We start from the raw sequence: 12,294 nt of genomic DNA, 5'->3' as shown, positions 1-12,294 counted from the left end.
GATTTTGCTGGGTAGGGTGAACTCTGCAATGGGGAACACACATTATGTACAGCAGCTGAGTAAGGGAACAGTTACCACCACAGTGCTGTCCCTGTATGGTGTTCAGGGGCACCATCTTCTCTATCAGCCTCCAGCTAGCATGTGCCTAATAAATGTGAAGCCCCACCCACTGAAAATAATTACTTTTGGAACAGAGAAGGAGCATTCCCTCTCTATTCTCACCTCCTATCCTGTAGCCTCCCAGTTGCTACGAAAAGGAGGGTTCTCTTTTACTCAGCTGCAACTCTAGCTCTCTCTCTCTGCCATTCTACTCCTTTGTCAACATTCTGGCTACTGAAATGGAAATATTTCCACTACTCTGCAACTCCCTTGTTTGTCATTTCTGAATCCATCTCACCAAACCTTTTTCATTTTTCAGATCTTCTCTACTGCCTGCTGGCTGTTGTGTCTGATTTTTCCCCAGCTACAGCAGAAAACAAAAAGTGACTTGATTCTTGTCAGCTTCATTACTGCTCAGAAAAGTCTGAAAAAACAATAGTTAAAATTGACAGGTTTTCACTCTGAGGCGGCTAGCCAGTTCACCTTGCTTACACTGGTCTCCTCCTACAAGCCCTTTCTTAAAACATCTCATCAAGGCCCTTAAACCCTTGCCCATCCACTCTCAACTCTCCTAACTTACTGAAAAACATGTGCACAAACATACAAAAATACATAATGAAACTAACAAGATGTGGTTAACTTCACCATTCCTTCATGTTCCATTATTCCCCTTCCTGACAATCCTTTGGTTGTATGTCATCTTGTCAAACTGTAAGTTCTTTGGAGTAGGGACTATAGCGGACTGCAAATAACCTAGCACTCTGATGGCACTATACAAGTAAGTTTAATATTATTTATTACTGTAATAGAGTAGCTGGCCCATTGGATGAAACTGGGCTCAGCTCTCCTGTTTCAGTCCAGATGATCCCAGCCAATTCAAAGCGTGGGGCAGCACCTGGGGGATCTATAAAAGGTCAGTCAGGAGTCAAACCAGAACTGAATCAGATAGGAGAAGAGAGTGGCCAGAGACAGAAGGTGGCGTCTGGGAGATGGCTGAAGGTAGGAAAGAAGCAAGAGGAGTTTGCCAGCTGGTGTCCCTGAGCCAGGACTGGAGAGGGCTGAAGTTAGGGGGAGCAGCAGAGGGAAGTTCCTGCTAGCTCTAAGATGGAGAGCTGGAGACAAAGGCCAGAGAGGACTGAATGAAGGGGGAGCAGAGGAGGGGCTTACCCGCTGATATCTCCTTGCTGGAGAGCTGGACCCAGAGAAACAGTGAGAGGGCCAGGGGAACTGAGGGTTGCTCCCCTGGTAAGGATGCTCCCAGCAGAGAGGCTGCGAGACTTCCCACTGGGAAAGGCAGGCTTGCGCACTAGAAGGAAGGGTTGGAGTGGTCGGCCTGGCAAAGGGATGGAAAAGGACAGATAGGAGCCTAAGCTGTGATGGAAGACACTGGGGTACGGTGAGAACAAGGACCCTGTGGACGGGGTGATATGAACTATGTTTTGGGACTTTTGTTATAGAGTATTTGCACAAGATTTTTATAATAAACTGGTTCCCAGGAGCAGTATTGGTTAAATAGGAGCCTGAAGTGGAGTCCTTTGAGTTAGCCAAGAGGGAATGTAAGGCGAGGGGCTGCCCTGAGGCCACAAGGTGGTGCCCGGGAGGAAACCACTCATTTACAATTACTATTAATTTTTATTACGACAACGTTTCTAGGACATGGGAAGACAATAAAAGGATTAAGGCTGGTCCTTGGAAAAGATGACAGCCTAGCAGATAAACTCAGTGGAAGGTCAGCTCCCTTTCACAGAGCACATACATAATGTGAGGAAGCAGAAATCTATCTAGGTGCTTTACTACGGTAACATATGTAATGAGTGTTGAAGTACACATATATTGCATCTTCTTGATGCTGCAGGAGATCAATAAAAAAGAAAAGGAATTAGAAAAAGGCTATCAGATACACTGAGGCAATAACAATTGGGAGGAAATAACACTGCATGTTAGGCTTGTATTTGATAGATATAAAACTTAATTTGAAAGTGCTGTGCTGCACCTGAGGTGCATTTTGTAGCGTAATTGGAATGAATCTCAGGCTGGCTTGCAGGACATTTAGCAGCTGTTCCTGTTTATCTTTTAGCTTCAGAATGACTAAAGGAATTTTTATATTTTCTTGGGAAGATCAATGCTGGGAACCTTGTCTTTAAATGTGTATTTTTATGTCACTTGTGCTAAATGCTGTCAGAAATTGGAGAAACAACTTGAAATCTTCTGTGTTAAATATTGCAGACCTCTAGTGCACCATAAAAGGAATTCTGCTGGTGTGGAGCTCCCAAATGCTGTCACAATGTTGATGCCTCTGTTGGCCTAACTAGCAAGCAATAAAATTCTCAAGATCTCTAATGTCTCATATAATAGCAATGAATATGAGCTGTAGCCAAGATAAAATAACCCTCCCCCCAACAAAACAAGTCAATTTAATTTAGAAAGCTCAGAACAGGAATATTTTATGATGCAGTGGTTCCCAAACTTTTTACTAAGTTGACCCACCAACAGCATTGTAAAGAAAAAAAAATGAGTACTTGTGGCCCCCTAGAGACTAACAAATTTATTTGGGCATAAGCTTTCTTGGGCTAAAACCCACTTCATCCGATGCATGCAGTGGAAAATACAGTAGGAAGATATATATACACAGACAACATGAAAAAATGGGTGTTGCCATACCAACTGTAATGAGACTAGTGAATTAAGGTGGGCTATTATTAGCAGGAGAAAAAAAAACTTTTGTAGTGATAATCAGGATGGCCCATTTCAAACAGGTGACAAGAAGGTATGAGTAACAATAGGGGAAAATTAGCAGGGGGAAATAGTTTTTACTTTGTGTAATGACCCATCGACTCCCAGTCTTTATTCAAGCCTAATTTAATGGTGTCCAGTTTGCAAATTAATTCCAATTCTGGAGTTTCTCGTTAGAGTCTGTTTTTGAAGGTTTTTTTGTTGGAGAATTGCGACTTTTAGGTCTGAAATTGAGTGACCAGGGAGGTTGAAGTGTTCTCCGATGGGTTTTTGAATGTTATAATTCTTGACGCCTGATTTGTGTCCATTTATTCTTTTGCGTAGAGATTGTCCGGTTTGTCCAATGTACATGGCAGAGGGGCATTGCTGGCACATGATGGCATATATCACATTGGTAGATGTGCAGGTGAATGAGCCTCTGATAGTGTGGCTATGTGAATAGTGATGATGGTGTCCCTTGAACAGATATGTGGACAGAGTTGGCAATGGGCTTTGTTGCAAGGATAGGCTCCTGGGTTAGTGTTTTTGGTGTGTGGTTGCTGGTAAGGATTTGCTTCAGGTTGAGGGGCTGTCTGTAAGCAAGGACTGGCCTGTCTCTCAAGATCTGAGAGAGTGAGGGATCGTCCTTCAGGATAGATTGTAGATATATGCCATCATGTGCCAGCAATGCCCCTCTGCCATGTACATTAGCCAAACCGGACAAGGCACAACAGCATTGTGTCTTTTTGGCAATCTTCCATTATACATATGCACCTTCTACTCTGGCACTGAAACCCTAATCCAGTTTGATGCAGAGGGAAGCCCCTGGTGGGGAGAGGCAGAGTGGGGAGTGTGTTCCAGCCAGGCCAAACCTGAGTGGTGCTATGACCCAACTGAGGGCTGAATGTGGGATGGGCTCGCTTTCAACCCTCCCCTGCACCCTGGTAGAAGTGTATTTGCCTAGGGCTCAGTGATGGGTTAACGTGGACCTGGATGTGGCAACCCATCTCAAACCTTCCTGTCATCCATGGGTGGGTTGGCTTCTACCATTTGGGAAACACTGCACTAAATTATAGTTTATCAGCTCCTTAAGAACATAAGAGCGGCCATACTGGGTCAGACCAAAGGTCCATCCAGTCCAGTATCCTGTCTGCCCACAGTGGCCAATGCCAGGTGTGCCAGAGGGAGTGAACCTAACAGGTAATGGTCAAGTGATCCCTCTCCTCCCATCCATCTCCACTCTCTGACAAACAGAGGCTAGGGACACTATTCCTTACCATTAATGGACTTTACCTCCATGAATTTATCCAGTTCTCTTTTAAACCCTGTTATAGTCCTAGCCTTCACAACCTCCTCAGGCAAGGCTGACAGGTTGACTGTGCACTGTGTGAAGAACTTCCTTTTATTTGTTTTAAACCTGCTGCCCATTAATTTCATTTGGTGGACCCTAGTTCTTATATTACGGGAACAAGTAAATAACTTTTCCTTATTCACTTTCTCCACACCACTCATGATTTTATATACCTCTATCATACCTCCCCCCTTAGTCTCCTCTTTTCCAAGCTGAAAAGTCCTAGCCTCTAATCTCTCCTCATCTGGGACCCATTCCAAACCCCTAATCATTTTAGTTGCCCTTTTCTGAACCTTTTCTAATGCCAGTATATCTTTTTTGAGATGAGGGGACCACATCTGTATGCATCTGTACTTCATCACAGAACACTGCATTGAGAGGGTCAAAGAGAAAGGCATAAAGGCAAGCTTGAAAAGAGAGGATGCAGTGGTCTGGTGGTTAAGGCACTGGTCTGGGTTTTGGTTGATATGGGTTCATTTCCTGGCTCTGCCACAGACTTTGAGAGACTTGGGCAAGTCCCTTAACTTCTTTGTGCCTCACCTCCCACTCTTTATTTTGTCTATGTGGATTGTAAGCAATCCAGTTGAGGGACTATCTGCTATGTGTAAGTACAGTGCCTAGCACAATGGGGCCAGAGTTTTGGTTGGGATCTCTAGGTGCTACTGTAGTACAAATAAATATAAAGGAAAGGACTCATGGACTTGGAGAAGTGAATTGGAAGATGCGGGAGAATCAGTTTGATAGATGTGGTAGTACAAATAAAAGAGCAATCCTTCCAACTGCAGAGTGCCGTGGAGAAGGGACAAGGAGGAGCCCAAGACTGGAAGAGCACAGAGGGACAGGGAGTTAATGGATGCCCACTAAGGGTATGGTGGAGTGACCCCAGAGAGACTTTTGAACATTCAGGAAACGACCAGAATTCTTCCTTGCAGTGTATTTTCTATTGCTTTGTGCAGTTATCATGTTACTTTATGAAAATGGAACAAAGAAAGCGAGAGAAAACTAATAATATAAATTTAATAATAACAAGGTAGTAAATCGTGGGCCTAAAGATACATGATTTGCAGTTGCGGGGGGGGAGGGGAGGGAAGCGAAGTGATTACTGTGTACGTTGCTGAGAGGAGAGGGCCCAGGCATAGCTCACTTATAAAGAAGCAGCGCTGTGCCCACTGCTGTGTGAGGTGGCTCTTTCCTGAGCTAACCTGCAGCAACAAGATGCAGTATAGACAACTCTTGTGACCTGACCATGAATCTCATTAAGCTTAATATTTTTCTTAAAAGCCCAGTTCCTGGAGTCCTCTGATTTTGAGAGACACGGAGCTTTTATGTTAATAAAAGGAAGTTTCTACCCCTATTATTGTAGCGAGAAGCTGGAAAACATGACCCACTGAAGGCTCAGAACAAGGAAACCAAATAAAGAGACCCCAATTTTGTTATTTTTAAGCCAATATCATAAATTTTTGGATCCTGACTCATTATTTTTGAAAGCTCAGGGTTTAGAAACACCACAGGGCTGGACACTGCTCTGCTCCTCGCCACCTGCAAAGGACCCATTTCACACAAAGGTACACCCCATAGCAACCCCGTCAAGATAACTGCCTTCATTTTCAGTTCTTGGAGCCATTGGGATTTTACAGATTTGCCCAACAACTTAACTGTTGAGATGCAAGACTGGAATTTAGGTTGTTTATTGCATCATGTGTAGTGAAAATATACATTTGCATGGCATTTATAATTTGCTTTTTATTAAATACCTAACTGGAGTGCTATGAAGGGGTTAATTGACAGTTTCACGTAGAACAGATTACACTGAAGTATTTTTCTGTAGAAAGACCCACCTCTAGTTAAATTTCTGAACATACGGTTTATTGGACAATTGTGGTTCCAACATAAACCTAGCTGTCTTATTTGATCAGTGTGGATTATAGGAGTATTCCTTGTATATTTTGCAGCATTTGTGTGCGGTAAAGCCACAGGCATTGAAAACTCTCCAAAATTAACTAATTAGTATCACTAATTGTGACTAATTAGCTGCTTCCCAGGTGATGGGTTTGATGCCATGGATCAGATAGTCTGCAGACCACCTGGTTCTTGGCTTAAAAGACTAAGAAACAGCTCAGAGAGAGAAAGCCCTGCAGAGAGCAAGTCGGTTCCTGCAGGTGAGCCTAGGTTAGGGGAAAGGATGGGGCTAGAGATCTTGCTGGAGCTACTTCCAGTGATGGGCAGAAACCTTAAGAGAGGCAAAAGCCTTAGTGGAGGAGGACTGAGGAAATGCCAGGCAGCAGAACCTGGGATTTGTGAAAGAACTTTACAGTCAGCACGAGGCCAAGAAATTGTAGAGTTAGAGAAAGACTTTAGTTCAGTTGACATTTGGACTGTGAAGTTTTAATAAAGCAGATTCCAGATTACAAGAGTCTTTATGCAAATTTTAAGAAGTCCAAGAAGGGGAAACCGAGTCAGCAGTGAGATTCAATGCTGGATCTGTACGACCCTATTGCAATGCTTGCACAGTGCTAGTCTGAGCTATACCTTAGTCTAAGCAGTGGTGTTAGTTCTTTGCTTTCATGTGCACTAAATTTGCTCACAAACTAAATAAATAGTTCTAAAATAGAGAAGATATAATCATGAAATGTTAGTTTTATGATGTGTTTCAAATAAAAATCGATGAAAGGATTGTACATATACATTTCCAAGGCTGATTCTGGCCTCTTCCAATTAGTAAGAGGAACAGCTTCCTGAAAGCCCATTCCTAGCTCTATCTACACTAACTAAGGAAACTTTGAAAAAAAATCCTCTGAATATTCCTAACATTATTTCAGGGGTACCAGAACTGGGATCTCTGCTGTAAATGGCCACTGGCTGCTGCCAGCATTTTAAACACTAGGGTTGAAAGCCTGGCCTCATTAAAATTAGTGGGAGTTTTGTAATTTGCTTCAACAGGAGCCAAAATTCACCCAGTGTCACTTAGATCTTTTAGAAGGGTGAGAGAACAGTTCTTAAAACAGCAACAGCAGCCAATGACCAGTGTTCACAAGAGCTCCCAATTTGCTTCTGGAGCTGAACCAGTGTTAATTATGTTGGGAAGTTATTGCAAAAATTCCCTAGAATATATAAGGCTTCTGAATGGCAAGACATTACAGTAAAACAGGAGAAAGGAAAGTGAGACAGCATGATATAGTGTACTGAGTGCAGCCTTGGGAACCAGAAACTCCAGAATTCAAATAGCGGATCTATCACCAACTCAGTTCCCTTTACGGTATCATTTAATTACACTGTGTCTACGGTTTACCATCTATAAAATGAAATTATTAAGTATCAGAGGGGTAGCCCTGTTAGTCTGGATCTGTAAAAGCGGCAAAGAGTCCTGTGGCACCTTCTAGATTAACAGACGTATTGGCGCATAAGCTTTCGTGGGTGAACACCCACTTCGTCAGATGCATGTAGTGGAAATTCCCAGAGGCAGGTATAAATATGCAAGCAAGAATCAGGCGAGGGATAACGAGGTTAGTTCAATCAGGGAGGATGAGGCCCTCTTCTAGCAATTGAGGTGTGAATGCCAAGGAAGGAGAAACTGCTTTTGTGGTTGGCTAGCCATTCACAGTCTTTGTTTTATCCTGAGCTGATGGTGTCAAATTTGCAAATGAACTGAAGCTCAGCAGTTTCTTGTTGAAGTCTGGTCCTGAAGTTTTTTTGCTGCAGGTTGGCAACCTTTAAATCTGCTATTGTGTGTCCAGGGAGGTTGAAGTGTTCTCCTACAGGTTTTTGTATATTGCCATTCCTAATATCTGATTTGTGTCCATTTATCCTTTTACGTAGGGACTGTCCAGTTTGGCCGATGTACATAGCAGAGGGGCATTGCTGGCACATGATGGAGTAGATTACATTGGTGGACGTGCAGGTGAATGAGCCAGTGATGGTGTGGTTGATCTGGTTAGGTCCTGTGATGGTGTCGCTGGTGTAGACATGTGGGCAGAGTTGGCATCAAGATTTGTTGCATGGATTGGTTCCTGAGTTAGAGTTACTATGGTGCGGTGTGTAGTTGCTGGTGAGAATATGCTTCAGGTTGGCGGGTTGTCTGTGGGCGAGGACTGGCCTGCCTCCCAAGGCCTGTGAACGTGAGGGATCATTGTCCAGGATGGGTTGTAGATCACTGATGATGCGTTGGAGAGGTTTTAGCTGAGGACTGTATGTGATGGCCAGTGGAGTTCTGCTGGTTTCTTTCTTGGGCTTGTCTCGCAGCAGGAGGCTTCTGGGTACACGTCTGGCTCTGTTGACCTGTTTCCTTATTTCCTCCTGAGGGTATTGTAGTTTTGAGAGGTTTCAGAGTAGCAGCCGTGTTAGTCTGTATTTGCAAAAAGAAATTGGTTAGTCTCCTAGGTGCCACTAGTACTCCTTTTTCTTTGTGTAGTTTTGAGAATGTTTGGTGAAGATCTTGTAGGTGTTGGTCTCTGTCTGAGGGGTTGGAGCAAATGCAGTTGTACCTCAGTGCTTGGCTGTAGACAATGGACTGTGTGGTGTGTCTGGGATGGAAGCTGGAGGCATGAAGGTAGGCATAGCAGTTGGTGGGTTTTCGGTATAGGGTGGTGTTAACGGGACTGTCACTTATTTGCACAGTGGTGTCTAGGAAGTGGTCCTCCCGTGTAGATTGGTCCAGGCTAAGGTTGATGGTGGGGTGGAATTCTTCCAGGGTTTCCTTCCCATGGGTCCAGATGATGAAGATGCCATCAGTGTAGCATAGGTAGAGAAGGGGCGTGATGGACAAGAGCTGAGGAAGCGTTGTTCAAGGTCAGCCATAAAAATGTTGGCATATTGTGGGGCCATGCAGGTGCCCATAGCGGTACCACTGGTCTGGAGGTATGCATTGTCACCAAATTTGAAATAATTGTGCGTGAGGATCAAGTCACAGAGCTCAGCGATCAGTTGTGCTGTGGCATCATCAGGGATACTGTTCCTGACAGCTTGTATTCTATCAGTGTGTGGGTTGTTTGTGTAGAGAGCTTCTACATCCATGGTGGCTAGGATGGTGTGTTCTGGAAGATCACCAGTGCATTGTAGTTTTCTCAGGAAATCAGCAGCATCACAGAGATAGCTGGGAGTTCTGGTGGCGTAGGGTCTGAGTAGAGAGTCCACATATCCGGACCGTCCTTCAGTGAGAGTACCAATGCCCGAGATGATGGGGAGTCCCGAGATTTCCAGGTTTGTGGATCTTGGGTAGCAGATAGAATAACCGCGGTCGGGGCTCTAAGGGTATGTTGATTTGTTCCTGTGTTAGTGTAGGGAGTGTCCTGAGTAGATGGTGCAGTTTCTTAGTGTATTCACAGTGTAACACAGCACTTTCCTACTGGTTACTGAAAAGAGGCATTGTTAATCTGTCCAGTTCCAGCCGTTCACTAGCTTGAAAAATATTATCACATGATGAAGAGTATCAGCAGGAGTCTCTATCTTTTTAATTAAAAAATGATCTTGGGGTTACACTGTCAGAAAAACAAAATATATTATTTTTTATTAAAAAAATTAATCTGGAGACTGTTTTCTGAAGACTTAATATGTATAAGACACAAGGCATGGTTCCCTCTCCCCCAAGAGCCACCCATTATGCTGGTATACTCTGATTCTGAAATTTCAGTTAATCAACACGATATCAGAGCTGTGATAACTTCTGCCATCTCTGATGATATTACATGGAGACTGACACTAACAAAAGGGAACCATGTTGCCTCCTGCAAACCGAGAAACAAGTGTCAGGCAAACTTTAAAAAATCTGAGTGATTACAACGCCTTATTCAAACTGATTTATAAATAATATATAGGGATCACTTCATCTGTCACTGAAATTAGAGATGGGCCTGAACCAAACCTCCAGATCTGAACACCCCAAACTATGGGAAAATTCAAATTTGACTCCATATCTTCAACTTTGTGACCTTTAACTGACCTGCAGTCAAGTCTGAGGTGAAACCTGACAGTTTAACAACACACAGCAATATTATAGAGCCATTTGGGACAGGAAGTGCAAAGAATGCTGTATCTAGTTGACACTTCAGGGGAAACTGTAGGTAGGCTAAATATAATTACTCAAACTGGCATTTGGCCAGGATATTATCTGTACTCTCATTAAAGATCCCACAGAACTTTTGACAGTCACAAATTGTCAGAATGTCAGGCTTAAATCTCATGCAACAGTTGGCATCTGTGGGACACATCACTCCCTCTAACATCATGTTTCGCAGCTGTTAGTTCAGTACTGACTTCTAGGGAAAAATATTCCTGATCCTACAAAATATCTTTGTGCTGAAGTCTTTGTGAACGAGACAGGTTCAGTACCAAACACATACATCATTGCAATACGCAAATGTTTTGTCCACATGCTGACTGGGCTTGACAATGCTTAGCTGTGAGGAAACCATAACCGCAAGATCATAGATGTAATAGAGGCACAGCAAATCAAATTTAGTATATCAAGTAGTTTTAGAATTTTTATTTTCACTTGTTGGAATGTTTGAGGTTTATTTTGTAGAATTGCTATTTATTCCTGCCCATAGAACATTGGTGTTGTAATAAATTATCCAATAATGCTCAAAAACTGACCAACTCCAAGGCTGATTTTTGCTTTCAAGATTAATTGGGGCTTATTTTCCAATGTTCCCAATCATGAGTACCAATAGTATCAGGCTATGTCTACAGTACACGGTAAGTTGATCTAAGTTACACAACCCAAGCTACATGAATAATGTAGCTGGAGTTGATGTAGCTTAAGTTAACTTACTGTCAGGGGTGAAAGTGAGCTGGTACGGGCCAGTATGGTGTACCAGTAAGAACCGCACCGGCCCATACTCAGCCCACATTAAAGCACTAACACGGCAGTCTCCCCAGTAGGTGGTCCTGCTGGTAGGGTCCATACCGGCAGGGCCGCTGACCGGTGGTGGGGTGGTGTGGGGGAGGGGCAGCAACCTTAAAGTGCTGCCCCTTCCCCCGTCAGCGGCCCTGCTGCAGGATCCGTACCAGCAGGGCCGCCTACAGGGGAGGCAAAAGGGGCAGGGACATTAAAGCGCGGCAGCGCTTTAAGGACTGTCCTTTGCTGTGGCAGCAACATTAAAATGCTGTTGCGGCAAAGGACCCTGCAGAGCTTTAATGTCCCTGCCCCTTTTGCTCCCCCCCCACCCCACTGCTGATTGGCGGGGGAGGGGGGCAAAGGGAGCAGCTGCCCTGGGGCTGGTGATTTAAAAGGGCCCGGGGCTCCGGATGCCGCTGCCACTATCGCAGCAGCGGCGTCCGGAGCCCCGGGCCCTTTAAATCAACACAGGAACGCTGGGCAGTGTGGGCCGGGCAGCCTGGAAGGGCTGGCTGGGGGATGCTGACCTCCAACCCCCACCCCTTCTGCCTGAGGCCCCGCCCCAGCCCTGTACCGGTAAGTGTCCTGACTTACTTTCACCCCTGCTTACTGTGGTGCCTACACCGCACTGGGTCGATGGGCGAGTGACTCCAGTTGACTTATCTTACTCTTCTCATTCGGGGTGGAGTACCAGGGTTGACCGGAGAGCGATCTGCAGTCGATTTGGCGGGTCTTCACTGACCCGCTAAACTGACCCCCGGTGCATTGATCACCGGAGCGTCGATCTAGCAGTAGTGTAGACATAGCCTCACTTAATGACCTATATATCAAAAAGTATTTCTCTGTTGCTTTCTCTTGCTCTGCTGATCTTATTTTTCCTTTCACTATTCCATGGAAAGCAGGAACCTTTCTGCTTTTGTTGAACATCCACAAACAGAAAGTTGTTATTCCTTCTAGTCAAATGCTACAAAATCCTGTTTAATGTTTTTTTTAACGCTAATAAGGAGGGACAAGGAACCTAAGGTAAATATACAGTAATGAGATGAATGAGGAGATATGACTGAAATAGGACCCAGTGTGACATAATTGTTTCCAAAAAATCTGTCACTAAAACGAAACAGGCTGGGTCAATTTAGTATCTGAACTTCCAGTGCCGTTACTATGGTTTCTACACAAAGAGGAATGGGCTGCATTCCAATTTTATTCTTCACAATGACAAACAACAGGAATATGGGAAATGGTCAAATAAAATCTTATGAGTATACGAGTATACAGAATGCAGAATTGGTGTATCCGAACA

General features: G+C 44.1%; 1 protein-coding gene and 1 long non-coding RNA gene across 6 annotated transcripts in view; one reads left to right on the top strand and one right to left on the bottom strand.

Moving 5' to 3' along the window:
* The window catches only part of GALNTL6 (polypeptide N-acetylgalactosaminyltransferase like 6), a 901,649-nt gene that overhangs the window by 70,011 nt on the left and 819,344 nt on the right, over nt 1-12,294 (bottom strand). The gene's annotated exons all lie outside the window — the stretch shown is intronic.
* The window catches only part of LOC122465705, a 167,727-nt gene that overhangs the window by 131,517 nt on the left and 23,916 nt on the right, over nt 1-12,294 (top strand). The window lies entirely within an intron of this gene.

The sequence above is a fragment of the Chelonia mydas genome, chromosome 4 (genome assembly GCF_015237465.2).
Source record: "Chelonia mydas isolate rCheMyd1 chromosome 4, rCheMyd1.pri.v2, whole genome shotgun sequence".
Taxonomy (NCBI): domain Eukaryota; kingdom Metazoa; phylum Chordata; order Testudines; family Cheloniidae; genus Chelonia; species Chelonia mydas.
The sequence above is the reverse complement of the archived record's forward strand: the minus strand, read 5'-3'. Positions and strand labels throughout refer to the sequence as shown.